The sequence below is a fragment of the Ranitomeya imitator genome, chromosome 1 (genome assembly GCF_032444005.1).
Source record: "Ranitomeya imitator isolate aRanImi1 chromosome 1, aRanImi1.pri, whole genome shotgun sequence".
Classification (NCBI taxonomy): Eukaryota; Metazoa; Chordata; class Amphibia; order Anura; family Dendrobatidae; genus Ranitomeya; species Ranitomeya imitator.
Window position 1 is genome coordinate 654,530,920 of NC_091282.1, and position 14,458 is coordinate 654,545,377.

General features: G+C 44.3%; 1 protein-coding gene across 1 annotated transcript in view; it reads right to left on the reverse strand.

Moving 5' to 3' along the window:
- The window catches only part of TNFAIP8L2 (TNF alpha induced protein 8 like 2), a 175,202-nt gene that overhangs the window by 87,472 nt on the left and 73,272 nt on the right, over positions 1 to 14,458 (reverse strand). Inside the window, exon 2 of the mRNA XM_069728753.1 lies at positions 11,552 to 11,654. The gene's annotated coding sequence lies outside the window, so the exon portion shown is untranslated. The remainder of the gene's footprint in view (positions 1 to 11,551; positions 11,655 to 14,458) is intronic.

Below are 14,458 nucleotides of genomic sequence, written 5' to 3' on the forward strand. Positions count from 1 at the left end.
AAATATGTGGGATCCAGGATGCATATACAGTATGCGGTGCCAGGATCAGGGCTGCCACTAGAAATTTTGGGGCCCCATACTGGCAAAATTTTCGGGGCCCCCTTGAGACTCCGCCCAGGCTCCACCCCAGCCCCGCCTCCAGGCTCCACCCCTCGAACTATCCACAGTCCCACCGCTCTCTCTTGGAAAATCTCCACTTCTCACCTATCACACATTGACAGTTCCCATCACCAGATTACACATATAGCCGGCAGCTTTTGTTTTGGCCAAAAGATTTTTTAAACCGCCACCATAACACGGTAGACACTTTTGGCCGGGCCCTACTCTGCTGTAACCTATTAAATATTTGTTAAAATATGCAATACAATTTAGGTATATTTTTATTTATTTTTCAATTTTCAAAATGACCTATAATACTACATACAAGGAACAAATACCACAATACTATGACCAGATGACATATTACCACCACAGTGATCGAATAATATAAAATTCAAGGAACAAATACCACCGCATCATGACCAGACCACATATTACCACCACATAGTGACTGAATACTACAATACTGATCAGTAATAAAAAAAACCCACAATACTATCACCATCAGTGCCATTATACACAGGAGATCTGTAATTAGTAAGCAGTGTCTGTGTACAGGTAATACAGTGATCACGAGTGACATACACAGGAGCTCTGTATATAATGTATAGGTAATACAGTGATCACTGGTGACATTGTACACAGGACCTCTGTATATAGTATACAGTGTATAGTGTCAGTGTATAGGTAACACTGACTCACCAGTGACGTCTCTAGGTGAAGTCCTTCATCTTTCATCCAGCACAGACCGCCATCACTTCATCCAGCCAGGACTCGTCTCTGCAGGAAATAACACAGTTATCTCGAGTTCCGCTTGTAGAACACATTGCTTTATTTTCCCAGCCTCTACATTACACCACATGAAGAAGGCGACATAGTATCACTCTACACAGTAACAGGACCGCCCCCCATTTAAAACAGTATACTCAAAAAATAAAATAAATACATCACTGCAATAATAATATCCCTTAATTAGCCCCTATGGTAATATTCGCCATCCTAGCCCCCGTGTGTCTCATTCCAGGCTCCAGCCATATGTTCTCCCATCCTGCACTCATGAGTATCCATTCTGCCCCATATGATCTCCCCATCCTGCCCCATCTGTCTCCATCGTATCCATCCTGCCCCATCAGTCTCCATTCTGCCCCATCTGTGTCAGCACTCTGCCCCATCTGTTTCCAATCCTGCCCCATCTGGGCCCAGCACTCTGCCCCATCTGTTTCCAATCCTGCCCCATCTGTGTCCAGCACTCTGCCCCATCTGTGTCCAGCACTCTGCCCCATCTGTGTCCAGCACTCTGCCCCATCTGTGTCCAGCACTCTGCCCCATCTGTGTCCAATCCTGCCCCATCTGTGTCCAGCACTCTGCCCCATCTGTTTCCAATCCTGCCCCAATCTGTGTCCAGCACTCTGCCCCATCTGTGTCCAATCCTGCCCCATCTGTGTCCAGCACTCTGCCCCATCTGTGTCCAGCACTCTGCCCCATCTGTTTCCAATCCTGCCCCATCTGTGTCCAGTACTCTGCCCCATCTGTGTCCAATCCTGCCCCATCTGTGTCCAGCACTCTGCCCCATCTGTTTCCAATCCTGCCCCAATCTCTGTCCAGCACTCTGCCCCATCTCTGTCCAGCACTCTGCCCCATCTCTGTCCAGCACTCTGCCCCATCTCTGTCCAGCACTCTGCCCCATCTCTGTCCAGCACTCTGCCCCATCTCTGTCCAGCTTTTTGCCTCTGTGTCCAGCGTTCTTCCCTGGGCCCCCCGGATCGCTGCTCTCAAGAAAAAAAAAAAAGTTCTTCTTACCTGGCCGCTCTCCTGCGGCGGGTGAAGATCTCTGTCTCCCCGCGGGCCCGCACGTCAATAGCTTTAAACAGCTGCAGCGTCAGCGCTAAGGGCCCGGTTAGCCTGCGGCTGCCGGTAGGGGCCCGGTGAGCAGATGAGACAGGGCCCGATGCGGGCCCCCTCTGCCCACCGGGCCCCATACGCCAGTCACGGCCGTCATGCCCTGATGGCGGCCCTGGCCAGGATGGATATATATGGGGAGGGGCCAGGATGGATATATATGGGGGAGCCAGGTTGCATACATGGGGAAGCAGAACAAGAGACCAGGAAGCATATATATGGGAAGGCAGGATGAATATAAGGGGGAGGCCAGGACAAGTGACCAGGAAGGATATATGGGGGTCCAGCAAAGATATATGGGGGCAGGATAAGGGACATTTGAGGGCCAGTATGTATAGCTGAGGGGGCAGGATGGATATCTGGGGGCCAGGCTGGACAAGGGACATTGGGGACCAGGCTGGGGCATATTATAAAATAAAGGGAGCCATGCTGGGGCATATTATAAAATAAAAAGGGCCAGGCTGGGCGAGATTATTAAATAAAGGGGGCCAGAATGAGGAACATGATATATCTGTAGGTAATACAGTTATTTTGGTGGTTGTGGACAGGTTCAGCAAGGTGTCTCATTTCATTGCGCTGTCCGCCTTACCCAACCTCAAGACCTTGTCCCAAATTTTCCTCAAATAAATCGTGCAATTACACGAGATTCCTTACTGACATTTTTTCTGACCAGGGGGTGTGCAATTTCTTTTCAAATTTTGGACAGTGTTTTGTACTGGTTTGGGGATCCACCTGTAATTTTCCTCAGCCTTTAAGCCAAAGTCTAATGGGCAAACTGAACGCTTTAACCAGAATCTTGAGACAGATCTTAGGTGTTTTGTGTCTGAGAATCATGAGGATTGGGTTACTTACTTACCTCTAGCAGAATTTGAGGTGAATAACCGTTGCCATAAGTCTACATGTGACTTACACTGCGGTGGTCACTGACAAGGCAGTAAATCTGGGAGCCCCAGTGGGACGTTAATGAAGGCAGAGGAGGCGGAGCCCTGCACACATAGTATTGAATAACGGCTGGGAGGCGTTTGTGTCCAGGGGGGGGGGGGGGAAAGACATGCCCCCAGGACAAATTCGAGGTATCAGGAACAAATTATAAAAACGATTATTTTAGCGTTGAAAGGGACCACAACTAAAAGAGCCACCTTGACAGAATGCAGCATTAGTGCTGAACAATGTGGCTCTTTTAGTTAAAAATGCCTGGGGGGGGGGGGTGACAGTTTCCCTTTAAGTTAAAGGTACCTTCTTGTAAATTGGGTCCCAGTTTCATAGGCCTTTGTAAGATTGTGGCCGTTATTAATCCTGTAGCATCCCTTCTTGCTTTGCCACCTACTTTTATAATGTGTTTCACCGGTCTCTGCTAAAAAAATGCGTTCTCTGAACCATCACCACATCCATCTCCGGTCATTGCTGAAGGGAATTTGGAGTTTCAGATAGCCAAGATCGCGGATTCTCTCTTGGTTCATTGGTCTCTTCAGTATCTGATACACTGGAAGGGTTACGGTCATGAAGAGAGAATCTAGGTAGCAGTGTCTGAAGTCCATGCCGTTATATTGATCCAGTCCCTTCAGGTGGCACACCCTGATAAACCCGGCCCTGAGTTTCCATACGTCCCTCTTAGATGGGAGGGGGGTACTGTCTTGGGTTTTCCGTGACAGAGAGAGGCCAGAACACCTCAGCATCTGATTTCACCTACTCCTGCACTTATTAGAAGCACTTATCCTTCATATGAAATGGTGCAGGTTTCTGTTAGCGGTGCAGGGGTTATTCTGCTCCGATGCACATATATAAGATGTGCCTGAGGGAACACGGCACGGATATCTGTACAAGCAATGGCAGATAATGTTGCTCACTGCCCTCACCTCCTATGCTTGACCAGCTGCACGTGGTGAATCCAGGAAGGACAATGCAGTGATAAATTTAGCTAATTTTACTTACAGTACATTGGTGAGATAAGGTAAGATGTCCGGAAAGATGAAGGGATGATGATGAGATACAATATGGAGGATAGAGGTAGCAGGAGAATCCTCTCTTCAGTCCTGATGCACGTGCTGCAAAATGGCACTGACCAGCAGAAAGGATGTGTGAGGAAGAGAGAGAGAGCGGCATTGTGGGAATTACAGATTCAGAACATAAAAGCATATAATAACAATGGCCAGTAGATGGCAGCAAAGTACGACAAACACTGTAACCATCATATCAATTTATGATAATGAATGAAGTAAGCCATGTAACATCATGAAATGTCCCTATGGCTGAAAGCCTTTGCAGGCGATTAGCTGAACAGCACAGGAGTAAAATAGTTCAGCTTAGAGTCTTTGAAGCTTTCCTGCTTGAACGATCTCAGCTGTTCAGTATTAGCAACTCCCCACTCCTATATATACTCACCTCTGGCAATCTGGATTTTCTCCCTCTATTAACCTACCTTTGCCTGACATTGCCATCTCCGTGTGCGGTTCCACCATTACTCCAAAGCAATATGCCCGCTGTCTTGGGGTCATACTTGATTCCGAGCTTTCATTCATCCCCCACATCCGATCACTGGCTCGCTCTTCTTATCTGCATCTCAAAAAACATTTCTAGAATTCGGCCTTTTCTTAAGGTACCGTCACTTTAAGCGACGCTGCAGCGATATAGACAACGATGCTGATCGCTGCAGCGTCGCTGTGTGGTCGCTGGAGAGCTGTCACACAGACAGCTCTCCAGCGACCAACGATGCCGAAGTCCCCTGGTAACCAGGGTAAACATCGGGTTACTAAGCGCAGGGCCGCGCTTTGTAACCCGATATTTACCCTGGTTACCTAAAAAAAAAAAACACTACATACTTACATTCCGGTGTCTGTCGCGTCCCTCACAGTCAGCTTCCCGCACTGACTGTGAGCGGCGGCCGGCCGTAAAGCAGAGCACAGCGGTGACGTCACCGCTGTGCTTTACGGCCGGCGCTCACAGTCAGTGCGGGAAGCTGACTGTGAGGGACGCGACAGACACCGGAATGTAAGTATGTAGTGTTTTTTTTTTTAGGTAACCAGGGTAAATATCGGCGTTACTAAGCGCGGCCCTGCGCTTAGTAACCCGATGTTTACCCTGGTTACAAGTGAAGACATCGCTGAATCGGCGTCACACATGCCGATTCAGCGATGTCAGCGGGTGATCCAGCAACGAAATAAAGTTCTGGCCTTCTAGCTCCGACCAGCGATGTCACAGCAGGATCCTGATTGCTGCTGCTTGTCAAACACAACGATATCGCTAGCCAGGACGCTGCAACGTCACGGATCGCTATCATTCAAAAGTCGCTCAGTGTGAAGGTACCTTTACTTTCGACTCTGCAAAAACTCTTACTGTTTCACTTATTCATTCTCGTCTGGACTATTGTAACTCTCTACTAATTGGCCTCCCTCTTACAAAACTCTCCCCACTCCAATCTGTCCTGAATGCTGCAGCCAGGATCATATTCCTCACCAACCGTTACACCGATGCCTCTACCTTGTGCCAGTCATTACACTGGGTACCCATCCACTCAAGATTCCAGTACAAAACTACTACCCTCATCCACAAAGCACTCCATGGCTCAGCACCACCCTACATCTCCTCTCTGGTCTCAGTCTACCACCCTACCCGTGCCCTACGCTCCGCTAATGACCTCAGGTTAGCATCCTCAATAATCAGAACCTCCCATTCCCGTCTCCAAGACTTTACACGTTCTGCGCCGATTCTTTGGAATGCACTACCTAGGTTAATACGATTAATTCCCAATCCCCACAGTTTTAAGCGTGCCCTAAAAACTCATCTGTTCAGATTGGCCTACCACATCAACGCATTAACCTAACTATTCCTGTGTGGCCCATTAAAAAAAAAAAAACATAATCAGGTTCCTCACATCATGTTCTCATACACTTTATACAGTTAATAGCCCTCTGTGTCTGTACTGCTACATACTTAGGCAGTTAACTGGTTCATGCAGCTGTACATGAACACCTGAGCCTTACACTATGGCTGGTCCGAATAACTAAAGCAATTGTTACCATCCACCTCTCGTGTCTCCCCTTTTCCTCACTCCTCTTGGTATCTATTTTGAACTGTGATTTCTGTTATGCTGTAATGTCTATTGTCTGTACAAGTCCCCTCTATAACTTGTAAAGCGCTACGGAATATGTTGGCGCTATATAAATAAAATTATTATTATTATTATCTGGATTGCCAGTATTGGTCTTATACTGCCTGGTGTGGAGTGGAGGTGTCTGTTGTTGGTAGAGGCATTTGGAGTGTTGATCTGTGACTGTTGCTTGGTGTTTCAGCTGTGTGCAAATCATGATTCTCTTCTATTTTGTTTTCCTTCCTTTTCTCCCCAGTGTTCCTCTCTGTTGTCTGTGAGTGCATATTTGCATGATAGGTATTTTCACTTATCCCTGTACGTCCTCCCTTGTAAGTCTGGCTTGTGTATATACATACACTATTACTCGCCACTTCCCTGTGGGGGATGTGGGCAAATATAGGGTTGATTCAGACGTTGAGCAAGGTAAGTGGCATCAGCGTCTTCACCATTATAAGTAATCTGGGGAGCAGGGATAGGTAGGGCGCCCCTTGTGATAGGGAAAGAGGAGGAACCCCTGGCCCCAATTAATCCAACAACAGAGTTGTGACACATAATAAGCAAATACTTTGCAGTAAATTAATGAACAACAATAGTGCATGAAAATTAAATATGGTACTTAGTTAACATAATTTTGATAACAAAAAATGCAAAAGCTATCCCACCACGTCACTGTGACCCTAATTAGGACGGTCCTAACCTTTAATATTAAAACCTTACTGTTTGTCAAGTGACAAGCAGGCCACAATTTTATATGCACAGGGTGCAAACAAACTGAAACAAAAACCCTAAAGAAATGAACTGGGCTATAAGTTGGTGTGCATGGGGGTCTCTCTTCTTGCCGCGGTTCGAGTCCGGTGTGTACTCCCGCCTGCCACTTTAGCGGTAAGCGCTGCTTAATACTTAGATATGACTTCTGACCTTTTGTCAGGAGGTTACTATTAGCAGCAGCTACTAGCAGTTATTTACTACCAGCAGCTGATTTTTGTCAGACTGGTTCATAGTCAGGGCATTGCACACCGGGGGATACCTGCTTCCTTAAATCACCTTTATGCACCTTATATCTTTTGCATTTTTTGTACTTTCTGATACTGTCTATGACTGTTTTGTATATTTAAATAAAAAATTATATTTTCAACCCGATATACTCCTTTTTCTCCTCATATCTCTATTAGTATGGAGTGGGTCGCCTTTGTTTCAGGCTTTGGGTCTCTTGTCACTATTTAGTGCTAATAGCCCCTTCTTTCCAAACATGTGTTCTGGTTTTGTTGAAGTTGGTGTGCATGCAGCATATAAGTGCACTAGCTGTTTCCAGCCAGCTAACGCTCGGCACGCTCATTGCTATCTAATTAACGCTGCTGGTGATTAAACTAATGTAAATAATGACAACATTAAATAGCGCTTACGCAGGTGGTAAATTAACTTAAAATGAAGTTAATAATAATAATAATGAAAAATCTGAATAATACTAATAATACAATTTATTCACAGTGTAAAATCAAAAACAAACTGGATTCAGTAAGATGTGCGTTTTTTATTCATTCCAGCATCTAAACAAATTTCATAACGAAACAAATTAAGTTAAAATTTCTCTGTAAACACAATTAAATGTAAATTAATTTGCGGGGACGGAGCCTCGTGTGGTAATGTGCGGGGACAGAGCCTCGTGTGGTAATGTGTGTGGACGGAGCCTCGTGTGGTAATGTGTGGGGATGGAGCCTCGTGTGGTAATGTGTGTGGATGGAGCCTCGTGTGGTAATGTGTGGGGACGGAGCCATGTTTTGTAATGTGTGAGGACGGAGCCTCGTGTGGTAATGTGTGGGGACGGAGCCTCATGTGGTAAAGTGGGTGGGGCGGGATTATGTGTTAATGTGGTGGGGGGCGGGATTATGTGTGGTAATGTGGGGGGCGGGATGATGTGTGGTAATGTGATGGGGGTGGGATTATGGGTGGTAATGTGGTGGGGGGCAGGATTATATGTGGTGGGGGGTGGGATTATGTGTGGTGATGTGGTGGGGGGCGGGATTATGTGTGATAATGGGGTGGGATTATGTGTGATGTGGTGGGGGCGGGATTATGTGTGGTGATGTGGTGGGGGGCGGGATTGTGTGTGGTGATGTGCGGATTGTGTGTGGTAATGTGGTGGGGGTGGGATTGTGTGGTGATGTGGTGGGGGCGGGATTGTGTGTGGTAATGTGGTGGGGCGGGATTATTTGTGGTAATGTGGTGGGGGCGGAGCCACTGTGCACGATGCCTCTTATGTATATAGACTAGCTGAAGAGCCCGGCGTTGCCTGGGCATAGTAAATATCTGTGGTTAGTTATAGCACCTCACTTCTCTTATTTTCCCATCACGCCTCTCATTTTCCCAATCACATCTTTCATTTTCCCCCTCACATCTCTCATTTTCTCCCTCACACCTCTCATTTTCTCCCTCACTCCTCTCATTCCCCCCTAACACTTGTCATTTCGACCTCACATCTGTCATTTTCCGATCAATCCACTATTTTCCCTCACTCCTCTCATTTTGCACTCACACCTTTTCATTTTCACCTCACACCTCTCATTTTCACCTCAGTATATACATGTTTGTCATCTCCCTTATATATAGTATACACCTGTATGTCATCTCCTGTATATAGCATATACCTGTATGTCATCTCCCCTGTATATAGTATATACCTGCTGTGTGTCATCTCCCTGTACATAGTATATACCTGTATGTCATCTCCTCCTATATATAGCATATACCTGTATGTCATCTCCTTCTATATATAGTATATACCTGTATGTCATCTCCTCCTGTATATAGTATATACCTGTGTGTCATCTCCCCTGTATATAGTATATATCTGTGTGTCATCTCCTCCTGTATATAGTATATACCTGTATGTCATCTGCTATATATAGCATATACCTGTATGTCATCTCCTCCTGTATATAGTATATACCTGTAGGTCATCTGCTCCTGTATATAGTATATACCTGTGTGTCATCTCCTCCTGTATATAGTATATACCTGTATGTCATCTCCTCCTGTATATATGTACCTGTATGTCATCTCCTCCTCTATATAGTATATACCTGTGTCATCTCTCCTGTATATAGTATATATCTGTGTGTCATCTCCCCTGTATATAGTATATACCTGTGTGCCATCTCCTCCTGTATTAGACCTCGTTCACACGTTATTTGCTCAGTATTTTTACCTCAGTATTTGTAAGCTAAATTGGCAGCCTGATAAATCCCCAGCCAACAGGAAGCCCTCCCCCTGGCAGTATATATTAGCTCACACATATACATAATAGACAGGTTATGTGACTGACAGCTGCCGTATTTCCTTTATGGTACATTTGTTGTAGTTTGTCTGCTTATTAATCAGATTTTTATTTTTGAAGGATAATACCAGACTTGTGTGTGTTTTAGGGCGAGTTTCGTTTGTCAAGTTGTGTGTGTTGAGTTGCGTGTGGCGACATGCATGTAGCGACTTTTGTAAGATGACTTTTGTGTGGCAACATGCGTGTAGCAACTTTTTGTGTGTCGAGTTGCATGTGACAGGTTAGTGTAGCAAGTTGTGTGCAGCAAGTTTTGCGCGTGGCGAGTTTTATGTGTGGTGCCTTTTGAGTATGTGCAAGTTTTGTGTGAGGCAACTTTTGCATGTGTTGCAAATTTTGTGCATGTGGCAATTTTTCCGCGTGTGCAAGTTTTGCGTGTGGCGAGTTTTCCATGAGGTGAGTTTTGCACTTGTGGCGAGTTTTGCGTGAGCCTAGTTTTTGCATGTGGTGAGTTCTGCGCATGGCGAGTTTTGAGTGGCGACTTTTGTGTTTCGACTTTTATGTGGCGAGGTTGGTGTATTTGTGGTGAAATGTGTGCTGAGGGTAATATGTGTTCAAGCACGTGGTAGTGTGTGGCGCATTTTGTGTGTGTGTTCATATCCCCGTGTGTGGTGAGTATCCATGTCGGGTCCCCACCTTAGCAACTGTACGGTATATACTCTTTGGCGCCATCGCTCTCATTCTTTAAGTCCCCCTTGTTCACATCTAGCAGCTGTCAATTTGCCTCCTACACTTTTCCTTTCACGTTTTCCCCATTATGTAGATAGGGGCAAAATTGTTTGGTGAATTGGAAAGCACGGGGTTCAAATTTCACCTCACAACATAGCCTATGACGCTCTCAGGGTCCAGACGTGTGACTGTGCAAAATTTTGTGGCTGTAGCTGCGACGGTGCAGATGCCAATCCCGGACATACATACATACATACACACACACACACACACATTCAGCTTTATATATTAGATGTTCACACTGGCCACTAAACAGACAAAGCCCAAGATAAAAAAAAGCATATACCCTAGTAATAAACAGCAACAGTGCATTAAAATAATATAGGGTACTTAGTTAAAATAATTTTGATCAAAAAAATGCAAAAGCCATCCCACCACGTTACTGTGACCCTGATGACACTCTTAACATCTAATATTAAAACCTTACCATTTGTAAAGTGACATGCATGTGGATTAGGGCTGAGTCTGTCTAGATGATTCAAATATTGTCAATGTAATGGTAGTAGGCCAGATGCCAGCATAGAATAACGCAAAATCTGAAGAGTCGCATATTTATACACAACAGGACCCAGGAATAATGCAATAGATAAGGCAAGTGACGTGAAACAGAACTATCAGTATGGGAGAGGGAGAAACAGTTGTGGCCGTAAATATTTTCCTACTACCGTTACATTGATGATATGTTAATCATCTGGATGGAGTCTGAGCAACAGCTAAAGACAGTCAATGAACACTTTAATCAATTTTTACCAGAGGTGTATCTTGGTTTTCTGGCACCTGGGACAAGAACCCAGTTTGGTGCCACCCCATGCACATATGGGATTTGCACACTTAATCAAGTGCGGATGATCTGCTCTTCCTAATTCAATGTTCAGTGAAAAACTGAGAGAAGCGGGAAGGGAAGCTTGTTGTCACGTGATTGTGAGTATGAAAATCGCAGATGACTGAAGTGGCCATGTGATGACTGCTGGCACTAGTAAACAGAGCTGAATCCTGACAGTGAGGATATTACACACTATTAGGATTGGCTGCAGGGCTTCATTTAATAATTAAAGTGTGCGAGATCAAAGTCTTTAGTCACTATAGGTGGCTGCAGGCTTCTGAATTCTCACAACGCATGCGGTGCACACTTTTAGGATTCTTCCTTGCACAAGCATGTGATTTGTATGCTTCTGGCAACATTCCATCTAGATGTGTTATTTTCATTGAGTGAGGCCACACATATCTGGTCAGCACATGACCACATGTATGCAAATGACTCAAAAGAGAATCCTGACAGCGTGTAGTGCGCACTGCGAGAATTCAGACGTTGGCAGTCACAGAGTCAAACCTGGACAACCCATTTAATGCTCCTAACAAATAAAAATATGAGAATTAGTATTACAAAAAAATTTACATCCAGGTACCTGATACATGATGCTGTCTCTTTCTTTCTTCATCTTGTCCAGACCTCATGAAGAGTTTTCTCATCTACAGCCATCTCTGCAGACTTCCATCTTCTCCGATCTTCTGCAAAACATCCAGATACAATGCCCTTAAAGATAGCAGTGTCATTATAATGCTCATGAATATAAAATATCTGACCTGTGCTGAGCCCCTGAATAAATAAGTGCCCCTCACTATATTCCCTGCACAAAATACATTTTCCTCTCACTCCTCATACTGTGCCTGCACTCATACCCCCACTGCTCATACTGTGTCTCCACCCATACCCCCATAATAGCCCCCATCTCATCCCTTCCTCCTCATATTGTGTCTTCAAATTTCTCCCACTCCCCATGTTGTGTCTGCACTTGTCCCTTCTTTACTCCCTAAACTTGTGTCCTCAAATCATCCCCCGTTACACTAAATATTCCCCAGGCCCGTTACACTAAATACAGTAAATACCCCCACACAGAAATACCACCTACACAGTGAATACACACACACAGTAATACCCCACAACACAGTAAATATCACAAACACAGCAATCACACACCACCAGGCAGTAAATACCTCACAATCTTCGGTGTCTTCAGCTCCACTAAGGTGGAGCACTTACCATCAATAATAATAAATAATAATAATCTTTATTTTATATAGCACTAACATATTCCGCAGTTCTTTTCAGCTTCCACACCTTATCATTGCTGTCCCTGATGGGGCTCACAGTCTAAATTCCCTATCAGTATGTCTTTGGAATGTGGGAAGAAACCCACGCAAACACGGGGAGAACTTACAAACTCCTTGCAGATGTTGTCCTTGGTGGTATTTCAACCCAGGACTCCAGCGCTGCAAGGCTGCAGTGCTAACCACTGAGCCATCGTGCTACTCTATGTCCTCCTAATGTTCTTTGTGCTGGTGAGTGACGTCAGCATTATCACATGACCTGATCACGCTGCTGGCGTCGCTCTGACCTGGTGGTCAGAGCTTCAATTGTACTCGCAACTGAAAGGGGCAACTACAATTGAGTACTGGGAGCTGAAGTGCTGCACTCACTGTGTCGGCTGTCAGCTTGACAGCCATCTCGGAAAGCTGTCGACTCCAAGTCCAGGCGGGCGTCAGAATACAGCATTTTAGACCGCCGCATCAGGTGGCCCAACTGCGCCCCCCCTGCCAGCACTTGCTGCAGCTGCCATCCCTAGATACTCCTCTGATTTCATCCCACCATCAACTTAACACTCAACTACTCGTGTACTGAAACTAACTTTTTGGATACCATCATTAAGCTACAGAACAATGAAATGGAGACATCCCTGTATAAGAAGTCCAATCGACCGTCCAACATACCTTAAATGGGGCAGTTTTCATCTAAATCACATAAAAACTCTATTGTCTACAGCCAATGGTATATGTTCCAACGCCATGGATAGAGACAAGCACCTTGGTCACCTCAGAAAGACCTCTTTTTTTAAATCAAGGCTACCATACAAGAACATTTGAACACCAGATTGCAAGAGCCACCAGAATATCAAGAAACAATCTCCTACATTACAAAAGCTAAAGAAGAAAATAACTGGGTTCCTCTAATAGTCACCTACAATCCAAGTCTGGAGGTGCTAATGGGAGCTGCATGGAAATTACAACCTTTACTACAAAAAGATGCCCATTTACAAACCATATTTCCAGACCCTCCACTACTGTGCTTTAGAAAAAAATCGTGCTTATAACATGTTAAGCCCAAGAAATCATTCACAGCAAAGGATGTAAATAATTAATATTTTATTTATTGCATGGTATACATCAATTTAAAAGTATTATTATGATATTAAAAACCAAAAAAATATTTTTATATCATTTAATATATATGTATGTAACATCAAATTAGTGCCCATACCTATTTGGCTGCCATATTATATAAGTATGTTAGTACCCGTAAGGACTTACTATGATAAAAACATTTTTTGTGAAAAAAGCGCAAAAAAAATTATTTTTTTTAAAGTGTATATAGAAGCTCATAATAAAGTGCAACAATGTGCATATCAGGAATAAGAGCAAATAAGAGTGCTATCTAAAGAGAAAGTGCAACTGCATAAGGTGCAAAAGATTATAAAAATAAAGTGCAATAGATTCACATATGAAGCCACTTACTTTGGGGTATATGGGCTGAATAGACTGGTTGCCAAATAGTGTATGGTGTACCCCGATGCGCGTTTCGGACGCACTTCTCCTTCGTCAGTATTATTATTATTTTTATGGTACCTCGGTATAACTAGTGTGTTTTACTAATTACTGTGCTTTAGGCAGCCTTCAAATCTAAGAAGCATCATTGTCAGAAGTTCCCTGTCCTCTCCAACAGCTACAAGAACCTTTCCTTGCAACCAGAAAAAAATTAAAACCTGTCCATTTATACTGACCACAGACAAGATAAAAGTCCCCAACTCACATCAGGACTACAAGATCCCTTGTACTTTCAGCTGCGTCACTTCTAATGTGGTGTACACATAAAAACTGAAAAAAAAAATAGATCTACCTGTGTCCAAACATTTTTTTTATCTCTGATCACAGCACCATAGATATGAAACTACTGTTATTAAAACACAACTTCAAATCTCAGAGAGACAGAAAAATTTGGACATACAAACTTATGGCAGCCTTCGACACACTCAAAGCAGGAATTAATGTGTTGCATGGATTTATGTCTTGCTATATCAACTAAGGAATGTGCTCTTCACATCATTGTCATGGGGAATCACAACCATGGACCAGACCTCAATCACAGGAAAATAAAACTTTCACACTCCTTATCCATGAACTCTTCCAATATTTATGGCCACAACTGTTTATCCCTCTCCCATACTTGTTAGTTCTGCTTCATGTCACTTGTCTTATCT